The sequence below is a fragment of the Corapipo altera genome, unplaced genomic scaffold (genome assembly GCF_003945725.1).
Source record: "Corapipo altera isolate COAL_440 unplaced genomic scaffold, ASM394572v1 0, whole genome shotgun sequence".
In the NCBI taxonomy this organism is placed as follows: domain Eukaryota; kingdom Metazoa; phylum Chordata; class Aves; order Passeriformes; family Pipridae; genus Corapipo; species Corapipo altera.
This window is the reverse complement of record NW_020884872.1, coordinates 76,633,433-76,651,912: the sequence shown is the minus strand read 5'-3', so window position 1 is coordinate 76,651,912 and position 18,480 is coordinate 76,633,433. Positions and strand designations below refer to the sequence as shown.

General features: G+C 37.0%; 1 long non-coding RNA gene across 1 annotated transcript; it reads left to right on the top strand.

Annotated features, from left to right (window-relative positions):
• The first annotated feature begins 11,537 nt into the window (after positions 1 to 11,537).
• LOC113946995 lies at positions 11,538 to 17,520 on the top strand. The gene is made up of 4 exons (XR_003527613.1): positions 11,538 to 11,580; positions 13,300 to 13,397; positions 16,301 to 16,392; positions 17,322 to 17,520. It is a non-coding gene; the product is annotated as an uncharacterized LOC113946995 (long non-coding RNA).
• The last annotated feature ends 960 nt before the right edge of the window (positions 17,521 to 18,480 follow it).

Genomic DNA, 18,480 nt, shown 5'->3' with positions numbered 1-18,480 from the left:
TTCTTCCCTTGGAGCAGAAAGTGCCAATTGGCTTATGTTAATACCTCATCTATCACATGAAACAATATATTAGGAACTAAGTGACATGAATTTCCTTCTTGGATCTGCCATTTATCTGCTGAGTAAAGGGAAATAAGTTTTCTCTTTGCTCTTTGTTTTCTTCCTGTTTCTTTTATCCACTCTTTTGTTCTGAGTAGCATTTGGTCCAAAGGATCTTTCAGGAGGATTTACGCTTTTTGATACCTTTTTTTCTGCTACTAGTTTTGTCCCTAGGAAAAAAGAACCAAATTTAAAGCAGAGACAAGATTTATCCTCATTGTAACTGTGAAATACTAAAGATATATTTAATTGTAAACTATTTTCCAACATTGATAGTTATTTTAGTTGGAAAGTATAAACTTCAGAGCTGCAATTCACACAAATACTTTTAAAAGAAAAGCAAAAAAAATAGCTAAGAAACAACAAGAAGGAAAACTAGTTCTTACCGCCTTTGCAGTTCTTTTTATTTAGAAAATTTAATGACAGATTTCTAAAGTTACTGACAGCTCCATCTACTTCATATGCTGAGATTTTTAGAAGTATGTTCAGAAAATTTTGCTTAGAATGCCAGGTCCCTATAGATAACCAATCATTCACTGATATATTTTACCACATCAACCATCCTGTCCCGTAGGAAAGAAATTATTTGATAGAGCACCACAAGAAGCCTGTTTTCATTTCAAATAAGCTGCAGAGAAGAAAATTGTCTTTCTTGAATGTCTGGTTAATGGCTTACAAGAAATAACTAACAGTATCACTATGTTCTGCAACAATTCTACTGAAAAAAAGTCAAGAAGGATTTTGCTGTGTTTTTCATTTCTTCCAAACTAGATACACAGGGCAAGCTGCCTAGTCCTCTATAAATTGATGGTGATACATGAATTATAAATGACAGATGGGTGCCTTAGTTTGCAAGGTCATAGCAAAGTTGTCAGGCAAAATGCAAGAAGGTAATACTCACTGTGTAGCTGTCATATGTCAGGGCATACTTGCAACTCAGTCTTACTATTGCTCTTTAAGAATATAGGACATAAAGAAACTATTTTGAATGTAATTCCTAGTTGAGTCACCAGAATTCCCTACACAATTTCCCTGCTACTACAGCAGATAAGGAAGTGAGTTTGTGTGGGGTAGGAACTACAGTACTTTCTCTTGAAATGCAAAAGCTAGATGATGGGGAAGACCACAGCGAAAATTTACCAGCTATATGAGTCTTTGGACTCATATGATGTTTTAGGATGGATGAATGGTCTTTCAGGTCTCCTCTAAGCTTAATTTCCTATGATTCTCTAAATTTCACACACCATTTTTAGATATCTACTCTGGTGGAGCTTGAATGTAATTAGACCCCAAAGCTGTAACACAAGTTGAAAACTGGTCCTCATAATGCAGTGACAACTTAGAAAGGTGCGTTGGTGCTTAAAATGCTTTGATGCAACAGAAGTTCCAGGTCATGAACATCTCTCTAAAATATATGCACACAGTAACATATTTCATGGAGCTTCTCAGACACATACTTCTCCCCCTGCTCTGTCAAATAAGAGGGTCAGAGATTCCAACCCACACCTGCTCTGCTGTGGAACTTCAGTGAAAGCAGTTACCTCGTTTCTAGAAACAAGAGAGTGATAACAAATAACCTTTAAATCCAAAAACCTAAATGCAGCTGCAGTTTAATCTGTTAAATGTTAACACCTTTGTATATCCTCTTGGACACGTGTAGTTCCTTGCCTAAGCCTTTTATTTTTTCAATGAAAATTTTTGGTGCACAATTTTTTTTCCAACTTTTTATATACTGTAGATTTAATATACCTGTATGACATCTACACCCCTTGAACATTATATTCCTTGAAATAAAAACATTTTGTAAGAAAAAATTTTCTTCCTACAGTACAGATAATTTAGGAGGCAAAGGAATTTGAAAATGGCATCTTCAAGAACATTGACCTTGATACTGTGAAATATTTGCCATGACAGCAATGACAAGAAACTTATAGGCTTTGTGAACTGAAGTGGTACTAGAAATTCACAAAAGAAATAAATACATAGACAAATTCCATTCACCAGTTTCTCTATCAGTGTGAGGCTGATGTCAGTCTGCAAATTCATGAAATCAAAAATCCACAACATATGCTAAATTCTGCAGCCTAGCCCTTACTGCCAAAACCACTGATGTCAACTGCTCTTCCTCAGAGGCCTCTCAGCCTGTGGCAGCTGACTTATTCTTCTGGATCAAGAACATTGTAACCAAGTTCCTCCCTGCCCCCTTTGAGATGCTGAAATTGGAAGGAACAACTGGCTGCATAATTGTCCACCCAAAGTCCGTGGGCAGAGCTCAATCGTCTCCTGCAGCTCGTGCTTCTCGTTTTAAAAAAATATATATCAAACACATCACTGATTTTTTTTCAGACTAATGGAATAAGGAAAAGAGCACTAAACCAGCCCTAAAAAAACCTGGTAAACCCCCAAAGTACAACTGGTACATCAGTAAAACCTTCAGCACATGGAATTTCTCCAGCAGAACTCTCAGTATGAAGAAGGTTTATAGTGTATTATTTTGGCTTGAAAACAGCTTCAGCCTCAGGAAAACAAACAAATAAAATCCACTTTCCAATACCACTAAGTCTGGTTGAATGTTAAATATTTAGGGAGTGAATAAACTAAGTATCGAACAAAGAATTCTGGTTTTTTTGCAAATTGCCTGTGAATTAAAATTTACTATGGAAGTTGTTTCAGTGAAATAAAAATAATAAAAATATGCTATCTGCTGCCTCTCTTTTGTCACTTCCCTTTCTTTCCTGGTCCACGGGTCTTCCATAGTCTCCTACTTTTGACACTCCTTACAGTTACATTCGCTTATTTGTCATAGACCTGCAGCCAACTCTTCTGCACAGTAGCAAAGCCTGTAGAGGGATATTATATCTTTTTCATTTCTAGTTCCAACTAGAGGGCACTGAGGCTCACAGTCTCCCTAAAGCCTGTAAACCATAAATAAATTAAGTCATAAATTCAATTAATGTTTATATAATTTCCTTTGATTTTAGAATCACATAAAATCTGGGAATCACTCACAGAATTACTGAGTAATAGTGGTGGTACCTCTGAAATCCTACAATGAAGCATTTAGGCAACTTGTCTGGGAAACAGTGCTACCAGGAATAATCCCTACTCTGCCTGGTTTAGATCAAGGCTTTAAACTTAAGTCTGATACCTCAGCAAGTTCAGCTGATTCAAAAAAAATGTTAGCCTACGTAGCAGAGTGCTTTGTCCAGCACTTGATTGTTCCCTGTTCCTTTCTGACAGTTTGATTCTGACAGAGATAAGCATACAATTGGTGTTTTATTTATGTTATAGTCCCTGTGGTATGTTATCCCAGAGGCTAAACTTTCACTTTACATAATTGTAGAAGGGAAGGGAAACTATAAGCAGACGAAATTAAAAAATGCCTAAAATTTCCCCCTTTCCCTTCAGAAACCAGAATAAAAGTAAAGAATTTTATATAGTAGTTATAGTTAGTGCTAATTCCTTGGAACAAACAAACAATCAATCACAAAACAAAATAAAGAAAAAGAACATTTCCTACTTTTTCAATGAAAGTAAGTAATAGTGAAATAGTTTTGGTGGAAACTAGAGCAACAAGGAAGAGTCACTCTGATTCATTCTTCCCACAATAAAACAGTTTTGTTGCTGAACAAAGTCAAGCCTGAGATCTTTGCCTGCTTGTTCTCAGTCACAAAGCAGGATATTTGAAAGTTATATGACAATCTCATTCCTAGTTTTGATTCTAAGGAACGATTGAGTGATTTTGCTGAAACCAAAAAAAAAAGTAGACTAGAAAATTAAATAAAAATAATTAAAATTCAACAAAGACTTGACAATCTTAGCTAAAGATGTTGCCAGGATGCACAGAGATGATGGAATAGTTTAGGTAGATCTATGTATATATCTATAGTTGACTAACATGCCTGAACCTGTTATTGACTTATTTTCATTAATACCTGTACTGTAGATTATATTTCAAAACTCTTCAGATGATAAAAGAAAAACATTTATTGGAAATTATTTGAGAAAATTAAAACTTTTAAAAAGAAGGAAAATATTTTTAATTATAAAATCTTTTTAATTCCTACTAAGAAGTCTTTCTAAAAACTTACTTCATAATTGGTTGCAATCACTTTTAAGATAGCTAGAAAGTAAGATCCACTTTTCTTACAGATTAGAAAGGTAGGGAAGTTAAAAAGGATAAAAGAATAGACAAAAGGAGAAGAGTTTCTTTTAGAGGTTGCTTTATAAAACCCTTTTTTTCTCCTCAAAAATAGACTGTAAGGGATTCAATTTTAAATAAAGATTTCAAAGAAAATTGTGAAATGAGTAACTCTGTAATTCTTTATGAAATGTAAGAATTAAGCACTAAAGGATGCATTGTATTGTGATGACAAAGAGGATGAAGTTGAATGACATCGGCCTAGTAGTAATCTAGTAACAGGTTTTTGTGTTTGCATGGCTCACATGTGTGGAGAACTGAGATAGGCTGTTATAGATAGTAAGTCATTGCAGTACCCCTACATACACAATGGTGTATGTAACCTTACATACACAATAATCATTAAACTCCCAAGGTCCCTCAGTGGTAGGTCTCACTATAGTTCCATCCACAGACTCAACATTTAGCCTGTAAAAAGTGGCTCATCCAATTTCTATATCTTTCCATTCAGAGAAGAAAATGTAAACACACAGAAGTCATTTCAGCAAAAGTGTCTTGATTGCTGCATTATTCTATACAATCACACTAAAGAGATCTTTACTGGAGTGAGGGCTAGATATACAGAAATAAAGTTTGGACAAGAGTGCTTCCGTAGAAACCCCATCTGCCATTTCACCAGTATGTCATCTTACTGCTAAGCCTTCTCCAACAATTCATTTGTGTCTGTATTAGCAAACTGAAAAGAGTCAGGGCCCAAGTTCTATTCCAGAGGGTGAATTCATCTTTATTACCTATGGGGAGTAATCCTGGGACTGTGCTAGCTGCTGAGATGATTCTGGGCATTTGGCTGAGACACCACCACTTGTCTCAGGCTAAAATTACTTTGGGACTTACATTAACTATTGCAACAATATGTTGCAATGCCAGTGCTTGGACCTATGCCCTGAACCTGCTTAATTTATTAGTATAACCCTAACCTTAAAGCCTCAGATTGTTTCTCAGATTCAAATTTGTCACCTTTTCCCACAGCATTCTCCTGAAGAAATTGGCTGCTACTGAACCCCAGCGTTCAGTACTGGGGCCAGTCCTGTTCAATATCTTTGTTGATGTTTTGGATGAGGGCATTCAGTACATCCTCAGTAAGTTTGCAGACAACACCAAGGCAGGTGGAAGTGTCGACCTGCTGGACAGTAGAAAGCCTCTACAAAGGTATTTTGACAGACAGAATTGATGAGCTGAGGACAACAGTATGGAGATCAACAAAGCCAAGTACGAGGCCCTGCACTTAGATCGCAACAACCTCATGCATTGCTACAGGCTGAGGGCAGAGTGGCTTCAGAATTGCTCAGCAGAAAGGGACTTGAGGGTGCTGGTTGACAGCCAGAGGAATATGAGCTGGCAGCGTCCCCAGGTGACCAAGAAGGCGAATGACATCTTGGCCTGTATCAAGAATAGTGTGTCCAGCAGGACTAGGGAAGTGATTCTTCTGCTGTATTTGGCACCAGTGAGGTTGCACCTCAAGTACTGTGTTTAGTTCTGGGCCCCTCACTTCAAAACAGACATCAAGGTGAAGGGTCTAGAAAAAATACCTTTGAGGAGTGTCGGAGAGAACAGGAGTTGTTTGGTCTGGAGAGGACTGAGGAAGGTCAGGTTAGATCTCATTGTGCTCTACAACTACCTGAAAGGAGGCAGCAGTAAGGTGGGGGTCAGTCTTTTCTACCATGTCTTAAGTGAAAGACCAAGAGGAAATGGCCTCAAGTTGCATCAGGAGAAATTAAGGTAAGATATCAGAAATTATTTTTTCTCTGAAAGAGTCGTTAGGCATTGGAGTAATGAAGGGGTTAATAGCGGGTCTGTTAGCTCCCAGGATGAAGATATTGACTGGGCAAACTTTCGAGTGTATCCTTGATGATAAGGAAATCAGTATGCAGCCCTAACGGAGAAAATAAAGGCAGACTGTAAAGTTGGTAGGCCTAGGATGTGGGAACTGCAATAAGGCCTTGAGCTTTGCCAAATGTATCACCAGTAGAACCTAGTCAATGAAAACACTGTTGCTTGCTTACGTAAAATAAGGATACTGCTTGCTGCTAGAAGGGGTATAAAAAAGCAGATGAGAAAATAAAGAGAAATTCAGACATCTTTTCTGCACATGACTCCTTGTATCTTTATTGGCCGTCACGACTCTACACTGACAGAGTAAGTTGCCCAGGAAGATGGTCGAGTCATCGTGTCTGTGAGTGTTCAAGGGGTGTCTGCATATGGCACTTGGGGATATATTTTAGGGATGATTATGGTGGTGCTACACTGATTGAGCTAGATGATCTTGATGCTCTATTCTAGCCCTGTGATTTCCTTCCCCAGCTGCTGTACGCTATTTATCCTCCCCAGTCCTGACTGCATACTCTTCTCAATATGTTAAGCTTCCGAATAAAGAAGCAGCACGGTAAAATGTATCAGTTTCTCTTTGCTGACCTGCCTACATATAGCACAATCATCACAAAAAAACTGTCTTAGACGACTTCCTTTCCCGTATTGAGTGGCTGCTGGAAGATTTCAGGTATCTTGGCAAACCACTGCCTGTGGATTCTTCAGTCTTAACAAATAGAGTGGGAATGGACAGATATTCCAATTAAATCTAAATGTACGTGATGCCAGGAAAGAATGAACTGGAAGCTATCCCCAGTCCTCACCCCAAAAATAAATCTAAACCCAAAAGCTCAGCATTTACTTGCTCAGAACTCATTAATAAAAAATTATATAGAATGGAATCAAGGGAAATGTTGACCTTGAAATTACTGTCTTTGGCTCCTCTATAAGCAGAAGCTGCTTTGTAACTTTTCCCACACTACATTATTTTTCCTCCTTGTTTCTTGCTGTTGCATAAGCAGTGACACTGGAAGGCCAAAGGTCCAAATGGCACATGCAGATGCAAGTCATGCATCGCAAGGGTTGTACTTGTAAAAAGGCAAAGGTTGATGAATCTCACACAATCCATCCTCCTTATCTAGCTCTAAAGTACTTTATTCATTTCTTCTCATATACACTGCAGATGCACTATTATATTTGTCTAGCATATGATAGGTCCATCTCATGCTCAAAGTCAATATGGAAACCAATTCAAAAAAGACCACATGGACATCCAGAGGTTTTCTGGTTTTCCCCTCAGTCTATAAGATCATATACAGAGAAATTCCCATGAAAATTATGATTTTTTTTCATGAAAGTGCTGTGTAATAATTTTTTGTCTCCGGATTTTTTTCCATTTCCTTCCTTGACCTTCATTTTATCTCTGCATCTTGCTCTTGGTGTGTATGCAGTGCTTAGTTGTCACTATCCAGTGTAAACAAAAAAGGACATACTGTGTCTTGGCACAGTATACATAGGTGCCTCAAGGTGCACAGCTTTCAGCTTCTCACTCTTCCTCCAAATGCCAATGACTTCTGGGTCCCTAAGCCTCATATTAGCCCATTTTAGTGCCTAGCAATCATGCCTGTCCTGAAATCACAATCCTAATCTCAGAATATCCCATCACCACACTCTAACTACTAACCTTTAACTGTTTGAATGGCACAAGAGGCATTTTCAGTAAGACCCTTTTTCTGGACTTGGGAACATGATATTACCAGGTCCTCTCTTTTATGAGGTCTGGCACTGGTTTGTGGAAGAGAGAAGAGGGCTTCATATAGCTATTTCACACATTGATCACAACAGCAGAGTGTGCAATAGGCTAAATTGTTGGGCATTTTTGTGTTCCTTATTTATTGTAAAACTGATGTTGGCTTTCTCTCTTTCTTTTCTCCCCAAATATATTTTGCTGTTGAGAGAAAAGGAAACAACCTGTCCACTTCTGTTATCATAATGGACAAAACAGTCCCAGGCAAGGTTCTGGAAGGCAGAGCTGAAACTTGTCAAAAAGCTGTTAATTCTTTCATCACTGTGGAACTCTCAGCCCTTTCCCTAGTCACAAAAAAAAAAAAAAAAAAAAGAAATTATTAGCTGAGGAAACAATGGCCAGTGACAATTCTGTAGTTTCCAGAATCCTAAATATGCCATGACTGTTATGAGAAGAAATTACTTGTTCCATTGTCATAAGAAAACAGCCCAAACCTGTGAAGGTGGGAAATGTTGATTAACCTTTATGAGGGAAAGCACTGGAGTGAAGTCCATCATCATTGTGCAATAGGCTTCAGAAAAAGACTGCAGTTAGAGGAGGCAACATACATTTTGGAGTTATTTTACATAAGATCCTCATATTACTATGCAATAGTGTTTGCATAATATGCTCTAATGAACTCCAAGTGACACCACAGTAGAGACCCAGTGCAGTTTCGTGAGCTACATCTTTGTTCAACCAAAAAGTTTTTTCTTCTGCAGACTTTGGTGACCTTCCTCCCTGAGTATAAAATGGTTAGTAGTCTGATAACTGGTCAAAGTGACAGAAGCTCTCCACCATTTTGCAGAGCAGATCATTGTGTGATCATCTGGAGCAAGTCAGGAAGGCATGTTTTCTTCACTCTTTAGAGACATAAGTAGAAATAGTCCTGTCCTAGTATGCCTATAATGCACTTTGCTTTTAAATTCATGGTCTTGCCAGATAGTTAAATTGAACAAAAAATTTGTGTGTGGAAGGCTTCTGAGGTGGAAGTGTGGCTTCTGAGACAAAAAGAAAGTAAATGTGACATTTGGACTGGCCATCTGGAGATGTGAGTGCCAATCCAAACCTAATCATTTCGAGAGGAATCATAGCTGGTAGGACAACTCTTTCTCCCTGAGATGCCCACAGGAGGCTTTGCAAGAAGAAATGTCTGTATGACTGTCATGGGACAAGGGAAAGGCTGGGTCCCAAAATGTGAAATCTCCCAGGACCTTGAGAATAGCACAGAGATCATTTTACTGTCTGCATATTCCTTATGTATCTTTTGTGAGATGCTTTCCAGTAACATAAGGGTTACCTAGATGATAATCTTGCAGAAATCTTCAGTGCAGGAAGGCTGTGCTCAATTTCTAAGGTTTCTTTTCAGTATAGTGTCAGAGAAAAGCTCTGTATATGTCATCTTCTTTTTCTACTTCTTTTGCTTATATATATATATTTTCACCCACCAATTATTTTAAGAGACACCAAATATTCATCTCAGAAAAAGTGTGATAATCTGACTGTGCTGCATGATTTCACCATGAGTCTATTACCCCAAAAATGGCTGGACAGTCCACTTCACAGTAAAATTTGATCTGACATTATTCATTAACCAGATCTTGTCACTATGGATTAGATGCTTCTGATTTTAATTTACTGAGAGGGTTTTTTTTTTCTGTATTTATTTTACCCTTCTCTCTATGCTACTGAATTTAGACAAAATAGGACATAGTGAAATCAGTATATATTGTTTATTATGGTGATATTTGACTTAAAGTAAGCATTTTCTCTCTGAGAGTTAGTAAAAAATTATTCTCTGTGCAAAAAGAGGTGACATAGAAAGAAAATTATTTTTCACAGGAAGTTGAAAGATGTTGATACACATTTTCTGTGATACACAATGAAATAAAATTCTAAGATGTTAAAATTACTAACAGAATTATATTATGAGTGAAAATTGTCTTATTTAAATGTCTACACAGCTGAAATATTTTGCTTAAATCTGAGTTTTGTTGTTTGGCAAAAATGCTTTTTTGCAAAGAAAAAATCCCACTCCTTTCCAAAATACTTAGGATATGATTCATTTCATGTTTTAATCAAGATCAACAGCATGTAAACACTTTTAAATGTTTTCATTTTAAGAGTTGCATATACTTTTACCAAAAGAAAACTCATTTTAAAGGAAAAAATTTCTGATCAGATTCATAAGAATATACAGGATGCATCATTCCATCTTTACATTATATCAGTAAGGCTAACTTGCTCAGACTGCTTTGATGCTAAAGAAATTATCTGTCCCACTAGTTGGAACCGACCCTCTGAACCCATTCCCACTGATGTGATACTGGGGAGGTAATAACCAGCTCTGCTGGGACTTGCTGTATTTTAAGCAAGTTCAGGAAAATAATTTGCTTTCCTTCCTTACTATATGGATTATGACCTGACTATATTTCTACTATATGAATTTTAAATGACACAGTAAAGATAAGCATGACTCCGAATTACAGGATACAGCATAGAAGCACTTGGCAAAGTGTCTTTGAAATATGTATAATTTCCTGTATAATTTCCTGCTTTTTATGCTTGAAAACTGCAGTAGGCATAGTCTCCATATGCTGCTCTGTTCCATATGCAGGACATGATGTACAATTCCAACTTCAATTTAGAGGTGTTCTGCTAATAAAGGATAATGAGATACCATAATATAGCAATATAATTTATGAAAAGGCATGAAATAAAGGCTTGCAAAAGAAGTGAAACAAATAAGTGAGCCAACAACAGCAACAAAAAAAATCCTCCTTCTACAACTTTGTTTTCCATGGTCTACCCTTGAAATTAAATCAAAATCACGGAAAGCACTAATACTGAAACATTGTGGACCAGCTGTTTCTAACAGCTGACTAATTAGTCTGTATATCCAGTAAATCAAATATATTTGTTACCACTTAGGCAAAGTAATCCTACAGGAATCTGCATGTCAGTACGGTAAACTTTGTCTGAAATAGGGGGATATGTCCTGCTTGAAGCAGCAGGTCTCTGCAAAGTGTGCCAGAGGGGAGAGAGGGCCCAGCCCACACCTGAGTTGCACCATTTCCCTTATCAACGCCCTGCCCCAGCTGTCCACTGTTGCTTTAGATTGATAGGAGCAAATCTCCAAAGCCCCAAGGGTCCGCTAGCTCCTATCTTTTCCTGATTTCTTAGTCATGTGAACTGAGGCTGGAAAACAGGAGGGGGGAAGGGAATGCATGCTAACTAGAAGTTGCTACAGGAAAGTATCTTTCTGTGTCCCTGGCAACACACCTAATATTTTCCACATCAAACAAATCTTATTGTTTGACACAGGACTCAAGTTAATCCCTCCCTGGAAACCTAAAGTGACAGGAAAGGATTTGATGTTGCAGCTTTATCCGTTGCATGTCTAGCTATACCTTATATAGTGCACATCCTTCTTGCACCTTTTTTTTTTTTCAATATATCCAGAAGTTGCCAAATTGCTTATACTGTACTAATTTCATCATGATTTGGGATGGATCAGGGCTGCAGAATATGAGGCTGAACCTGTAACAGTGCTACAGCTGAGTTTTGAATATCTTAGGTGATACATCATAATGAGGGAGTTGTGCGTGATTGTGTCAAGAACAAGAGACTGGTCAACCCGCAAGACTCTCCCCCACTGCATTGCTCTGGTAGGTGAAAGTCTAAACAGGTCAGTACTCAGACTGAACATGCTGAAACTCTCTCCTAGCCTTTGGATCCGCACGTCCTTCTGGGGAACTAGAGATGAGGAAGAGGAGTGGTGCTTTCCTTGATCTAGATTCCTTGTGGACTTGGGATGTGATTATGATGCTCCCTGAGACTTGTGGAGTGGAAAACAAACTTTATCTCGCAGGGCTCAATAACACTCTAAGTTCTGGGATGGTTGATAATCTTTGGTGCTAATATTGTCTTTTGTTCTACATTTGCACAGACCCTGTCCAAATGGGGTTCAGTACATGGTCAAGATTTTGAAGTACAAGAGAAATGCAAATGAGTAAGAATTGTAGTATTATGCTTAGGACAATTTTAGAAGGAAGGTGTGGACTCTGCAGTTGTGCACACAGGTAGATCTTTAGTCTTGACCATACCAGTGTTAAGACAGCTAAGGGATGAGGTAGCAGGTCCCTCACTGATTACTCTTCCTAAGCAGGGTAGAGAACAGTAAGGAATCACCTCTTTAAAGCCAGCTGAAATATAGTCAGGTAACAGTTTGCCAAGAAAACTTTGGGAATGGGTAAATGACTCCAAACATGTGTGACGGAATTTACAGCAATGTCTGTGGTTGTAATGGAGGTGAAGTTATGAGGTAGTTTGGGACTACTGCTGTTACAGAAAACCTTTACGTCTGTAACTATATGTGACCAGTGACCTTATCCAGTAAGGACAAGATAGCTGAGTTGTCTTCACTGTACAGCTGACATGTGGTTCTCTGTTTTGGCCTTTCCACAGTGGGATCCAAGACACAGTGAAAACGGTCCACCAGCAATTCTTCTTCTGTTGAAGAAGTTTCTGTGCCATTAAAGTGGAGTAATACTGATAGAAAATATTAACTATAGAAACAGTCATGTAAAAGTAGTTGTTCTTTCATTGAGAAAAATTATTTCAGGGAAGATTATCAAATATAACATATTAAGACAGAAGAACAGTGGCCAGAAAACAAATCTCTTTCCGAGATTGTCTTCAGGTTCCTTGCTACGTAGTTCCAGGTCTGTTAAACTACATGCTATCTTGCAGAGTAATTTCTGCTCTACCTTTGTTCATAAAACTACTGTAAAAGAGAAAAAAAATCACTCTTTGAATCTTATTTTTAGTCCTACTGGGAATTCTCAAGCTGCAGAGGAATAACAGTTCTTCTTCTCACCTGGGAGTTTTGAGAATTATTTTTGTAAAGTAGAACATTATATTAAGAGAATTAAACACCTACATCACGGTGAGATGAGCTTCATGCCTTTAAACAGGTGAACAACAGTCAAAAGTAAAAATAAAATAAATTCAAATGTAAGACAACATTAAAGAGTGTAATAGAACAAATACCTTATGAGATGGATTTAAGTGCCATAATTTGCAGTCAAGGTAGCATAGCCTTCATCTACACAAAATTCAACCAGACATTGGAACAGTAGAAAACCTTCCACGAGTTTTACAGCAGTGGTTAAATGGACCCTTTGTAACAAAACAAAATACAACCTTGTACCTTAGAGCCAGTGCTGGGGCAAATGTGTCTATATAGGTACAGATGGCTCTAATAAACACTTCAGAGACAAAGAGCATTTTACTTCTACTTTTACATCTTGATGGAAATTTTTTATCAAAATGCCATTGCATGAGAAAATGCTGTTTTGCTAAAATTCTTTTAATGATTTTAAAACATCTGCTTGAAATGTCTTAGATTCAGTGGATATTCACTGAATCTGAGTGGAAGTCCCAGAAAATGCTTAGTGGGACTGGTCAGACTTGCTGATTGTAAGATGGAGTCTTTAGCCATAGGTGAGTTGATTTGATTGAGAGGTCTCTAAGCTGAGGACCTCAAAAAAGCAAGTTTTTTATATCCACATTTTACTTAAAAATAAGTATTTAAGAAACCTTTAGACTAAATCTGAAGAATTTACATTCCAGATCAATACTATTCCATATTATATCTATCTTCCATCTTTCCCTTCCCTCACAGATGATAATGGATTATGAGCTATTGTGTGGGAAAGCAGACTTGAACATAATTTTACAACGGAAAATCAGGTGTTCTTATTATTGTGTGCCAGAGCTAGTGCTCAAAAAGACTTTTTCACCTGATGATACAGATGTGTCTCTGCAATGGTGGTGGTGAGCTCTCTAGGACACAGTTATGAAGCAGGGGTGGGTTGGATCATAAAGTGAGGTGGGTCCTCATAAAGTGAGGACTCTAAAAATAAGATTAGGCTTAGGAGAGCCATCACTGGAGAAAACTAAGTGAAGCAGCATTAATGCACCTGAACAGTGTGTACATCTGCAAAACGCTTGTTCCTTTTCCTGTTCATTATAATCACTGACTTACAGAAGTGGAGGAAGACAAGAGACCTCATGAGATCTTTCACTCCACGTGTCATTTCCTTCCATTCTGGGTGGACAACACAACAAGTAGAGCAGATTTTGCACAGTATGCACCAGGGCTCAGGGTAAGCTCCAAGAGTCAGCAAAAGAAAAATGTGTGAGAGATGACTCTTTCCATTTGCTGGCTCCTACCTGAGCTGCTGACTCAGAATAAGGTCTGAAACGGGTGCCTTATGCAGCAACAAAATGTGGCCAGCATCTATTCACCTCTGTGTAATATGGCCTCCTGGTTTCCTCTGAATTTCTGTCAGCTCAATTAGCCTATTATTTGGGAAATGAAAATACAGGCCGGCAAAGACCCCTTGAAAGATGGTTCACTTCTGACTGTGGCTATCACTTGATTCGACTTTGAATAGGCCATCTGGGAGTACTTTGCTCTAAACTTTCCTTTAAAATTACCTACTTGGGAAGCTCCATTGTACTTTGGCATCATCTATTATAGTGTGTCATGATCCTGATAGTGAGAACATTTTCCCTAACATTTAATCCAGATCTCCTTTGTCACATGTTATGATGTTTTCTAGTTGTGCTGTCCCTCACAGACACAGGGAACAACTGATCACTGTCTTGTTTTCAAATCCTTTATATAGATTAGAAGAGACCTTTATGTCTACTCTAAGATAAACAAACTCAACTCTTTTAGTCTTTTCCCACTGGTCATGCTTTCTTAGATCATTATTATTCTTTCTAATTTATACTAAACTCACTGAAATCTCACACTACATACCTTGCAAAGTGTTTTTTCCAAAAAATAGTGCAGAGATACAGCCCAAAGGGGGTTGCCATTGTACAGAGGAGACCTGTTTTGTTGTAAGTTTGACATGGTGTTTCATTGGATATCAGGGAAAGAATGACTATGAATATGAGAGAACATGTTTGTAATTTTTCATACATGTAAAATGTTAAAAAATATGATGGGGAAATTTTGGGAAAAATTATCTTTATTAGAAAGACTAGAATAAAGGTAATATCTTTATTATCTTTATTAGAAAGACTAGAAGCATTTAGATTTTAGCAATGAATTTAGAAGAATCTCAGCTCTGAAACTTGTCCTTGTTAAATCATACTCAATGTCACAATTGTTTACATAAGCAAGGATAATTAGTACATCTGTAATCACTTTTACTGGCAGTCTATGAAAGAGCTGAATGCTTCAACTTCAGCTTTTTATAAAGTAAAAAATAAGTCAATGTTATGTAATCTAAACTATAAATATTGAACACAAAATTACCAATTAATGTTAGGTACTAATAGGTCTCTAGGAATAATAATAATAAAAAATTACAACATTCTAATTTTAAGCAAAGTTATTAACTAAGAGTTGGGTTTGCAGAATCTTCATTAGAACATCATTTTTTTCAGCGTATGTTTGCGCTGTAAATACTAAACAAATATTGACTAACTCTGAGTGGAATAGCAGTAAAATTTTTACAGCAGTAAAATTAATTCCTGGAACTACCACAGAGAGCTTAAAAATAAAAGGAATGCATTATCAATGGAACAATTTCTCCTGATGGCAACTTTTACTTTATTTCCAGTACCTGCCCTTCATATACTGGAAAATTCTGTTCCATAATTGCTTCTTGAATATTGGTATGAAGACTCTTCAAGGTACCTTGGCAGTCATTTCTTTCACAGTTATTTTTTTTACGAGTAATAGTATCCCACTTGATTTCCAGGATTAGCCCCAATTTGATTCTCTTTCATATGACCCACAGTCTGTTGTACCTTAATAATGTTATTTTAAAGGATGCCTAAGAGGTTTCTGATATTCAGAAGGCCTGCTCATTGGCAGGATTTTTTCCTTCTGAAGAAATTAGTACGTATAGTTATTTCGAATTGGGATGAGCTTTTATATGTGTTTAAGCAAAACCATTGATACTGTAACAATTCGGTTTCTTGTAATAGCTATTTGATAGAGAAATTTCAATGAATAATGTCTTTGCTGTGTGTCTTTAGAATAGCTGATCTTCTCTGATTTATATCAATGACTATGTAAATATTCCTCAAACCTGCAACATTTCTTCTAGATGTTTCCTGTGATGAAATGTTCTAACCTCAATTCTTTTTTGTTCTGTTACAGATATCTATTTCGAAAAATGTCCTAGTTCTTGATGTTGAATATTTTACCTCTATTTTGTGAACCCTCTTCATTTTAAGATTAGAAAAAATAGCCCTCTGAAACAGAAAATATGGGCCAAGTCATTCCTTTAGGGTATTATTTTAGACAGCTGCATAGCAAATAAGCAGAGTAAGGCTTATTTACACACAGTCATTGAAGCATTCATTCCACTGATTTATAGGACAGCAAAAGGTCTTTGAGACACAGAACAAGCGATTTTGAGCTGAAGTTGAAAGAGAGGATTTTCTATTCTGCCCAGCCCCAGCCCCAAAGGTATTAAAAAAATCAATTGTAGGATTTGTTGCCAGAACAGATAGATATAGTACAGTCCTACATCCTGGATAATATTGATCTCAGTTGCTGAGTCTCCATTTTTCACACTGTAATCATAATAAGCATTTGCAAAGGTCTTAATAACATAATATTTTGAAATTGCTTCTGTAAAAGGTAAAACATGCATATTTGTTTTTAACTAAACTGTGAAGGCTGTGCTGTGACTAATGCTACCAAATGTTTTTGATAGTGAAATGGGCTAAATGTTAACGCGCTGATCTGGGGAGACCAAAGCGGGGCATAATTTCCACAAGCATTGAAGATATTCTGATACCATTGAATGTTTTATTGATATTCAGCATTTCTTAATTTAATCTGCTTTTAATTAAAAACAATTACACCTCTGAGTATGTGAGCTAGTTATACAAGCTCTCACATATAGGTATTTCGGGAAAGTTCTAGGTCTTATAGTAAGATGAAACCTCCAGGCTCTGGAGATGCCTATTTTTCCTTATTGTTTGTAGGGGAACCTTTGATTTTCAGTTAGCACCACAACCTGACATAAATCAAACAGCAGTCTAATAAGTTATGAAATTAAATGGTAGCTTTGTGGAATTTATTTTGCTTAGCATCCACAAATGTTCAAATTGCAGCTGTAACAAGAAGAAAATAGCAAGAAGACTTAGATGGTGATATTAGTATTAATAGTGTCAATTATATAGTTGGAATATCATGATTTCTGAGTTTCAAAAAAAATATAAATTTTTGAATTGGAAAAAGTTCAGAAGGATGCCAAATAATTGGCACTTACTTGAACTCTGGAAAATTTCCTTGTATTGACACACTCATAAATATCAGTCTATTTAGCCTATGCAAAGCAAAGGTTAAGAAGCAGAGTGCTCTTACAATTTATGATCTCTTCTACCAAGCCAGGATGACCAGCAGATCAAGGTCAACAAGCTTGTCAAGAATTCAACTTAAGCAAATGGAGAAGAGGCTGCCAATGACACCTGGTTACAGTTGTAGAGACCAATCTGACTCCTCTTGTTTGGGTTTAGAGTCCTCCTTGTGCTGCTACTGTGTTGGAGATGGTTAAGAGAGGAAGCAGAGACCAAGACAGGAGGTCTTGGAGGGTTTTTTTTGGAGCAGCAGATCCATTTTTTAAAAAATAAAGATAATAATTGGTATATTGAAGACTACAGAAGTGCCTCTTGCTTGGCTACAGGCTGCAGACATGCAATGCTACATCTAGCCTGCAGGTACTGGAGCTTTGATAAGTCCAGGGCAAGGGATGGGTCAGCTGTCTATGACAATACCTGTTTCTTTCAACTAAATCGAAAGTGTTTCTCTCTTCCTGCTCCCCCTTCTCCACATATACCCTCCACCCCCAGTACACATCTACAGTACAAGGTCCTAAAGTTATACAAAATTAATCTCTACCATGGAGTTTTGAAAGTAAGTGGTCTGAATAACAGACATCCTTTAGGATTTAAATCAATAGTGTTACTGTTTATCTCTGAAGATATTTTTTGTCATTATTGTTGTTGAAAAGAAATTCCAAGGATTAAAAATTATTCATATCATTCTTGAATAACATGTATGAAATTTAATCATTCCAGTTTATAGACTTTTAACAATGATTCAAACACAGATTGTAAAATTATCTTAATATCCTTGTTCCCCTATTCAACAAATGTGCCTGCTTGCAAGCCTGCTGGAAGTCACAAGCAGCTTGTATTGGAATACTAACAATGCTATTCTAAAAGCGACTAATAAGAAAAAAACAGAAATGCCTGTAAAAATTACTTTAGAATGTCTTTGGAAGGAATAGTCTCCCAATTTCAAAATCATTCAGTTCAGAAGCATTACCATAATCAGGTACCATTATGGTAAATGGGACATTTTCTCTTGATTTATTATTAGTAAAAGGCAGAAAAAAAATGCTTAAACTCTCTTTTAAAGGTTAAAAATTTATACCTGTTTTACTATACAAGGGAAAAAAATCCAAATGAAAACCCTATTATATTTTGTGGGGCACGGATTCCTTCAGTTTCCTTCATACGTTATACATTTCAACTTCCTATGTCA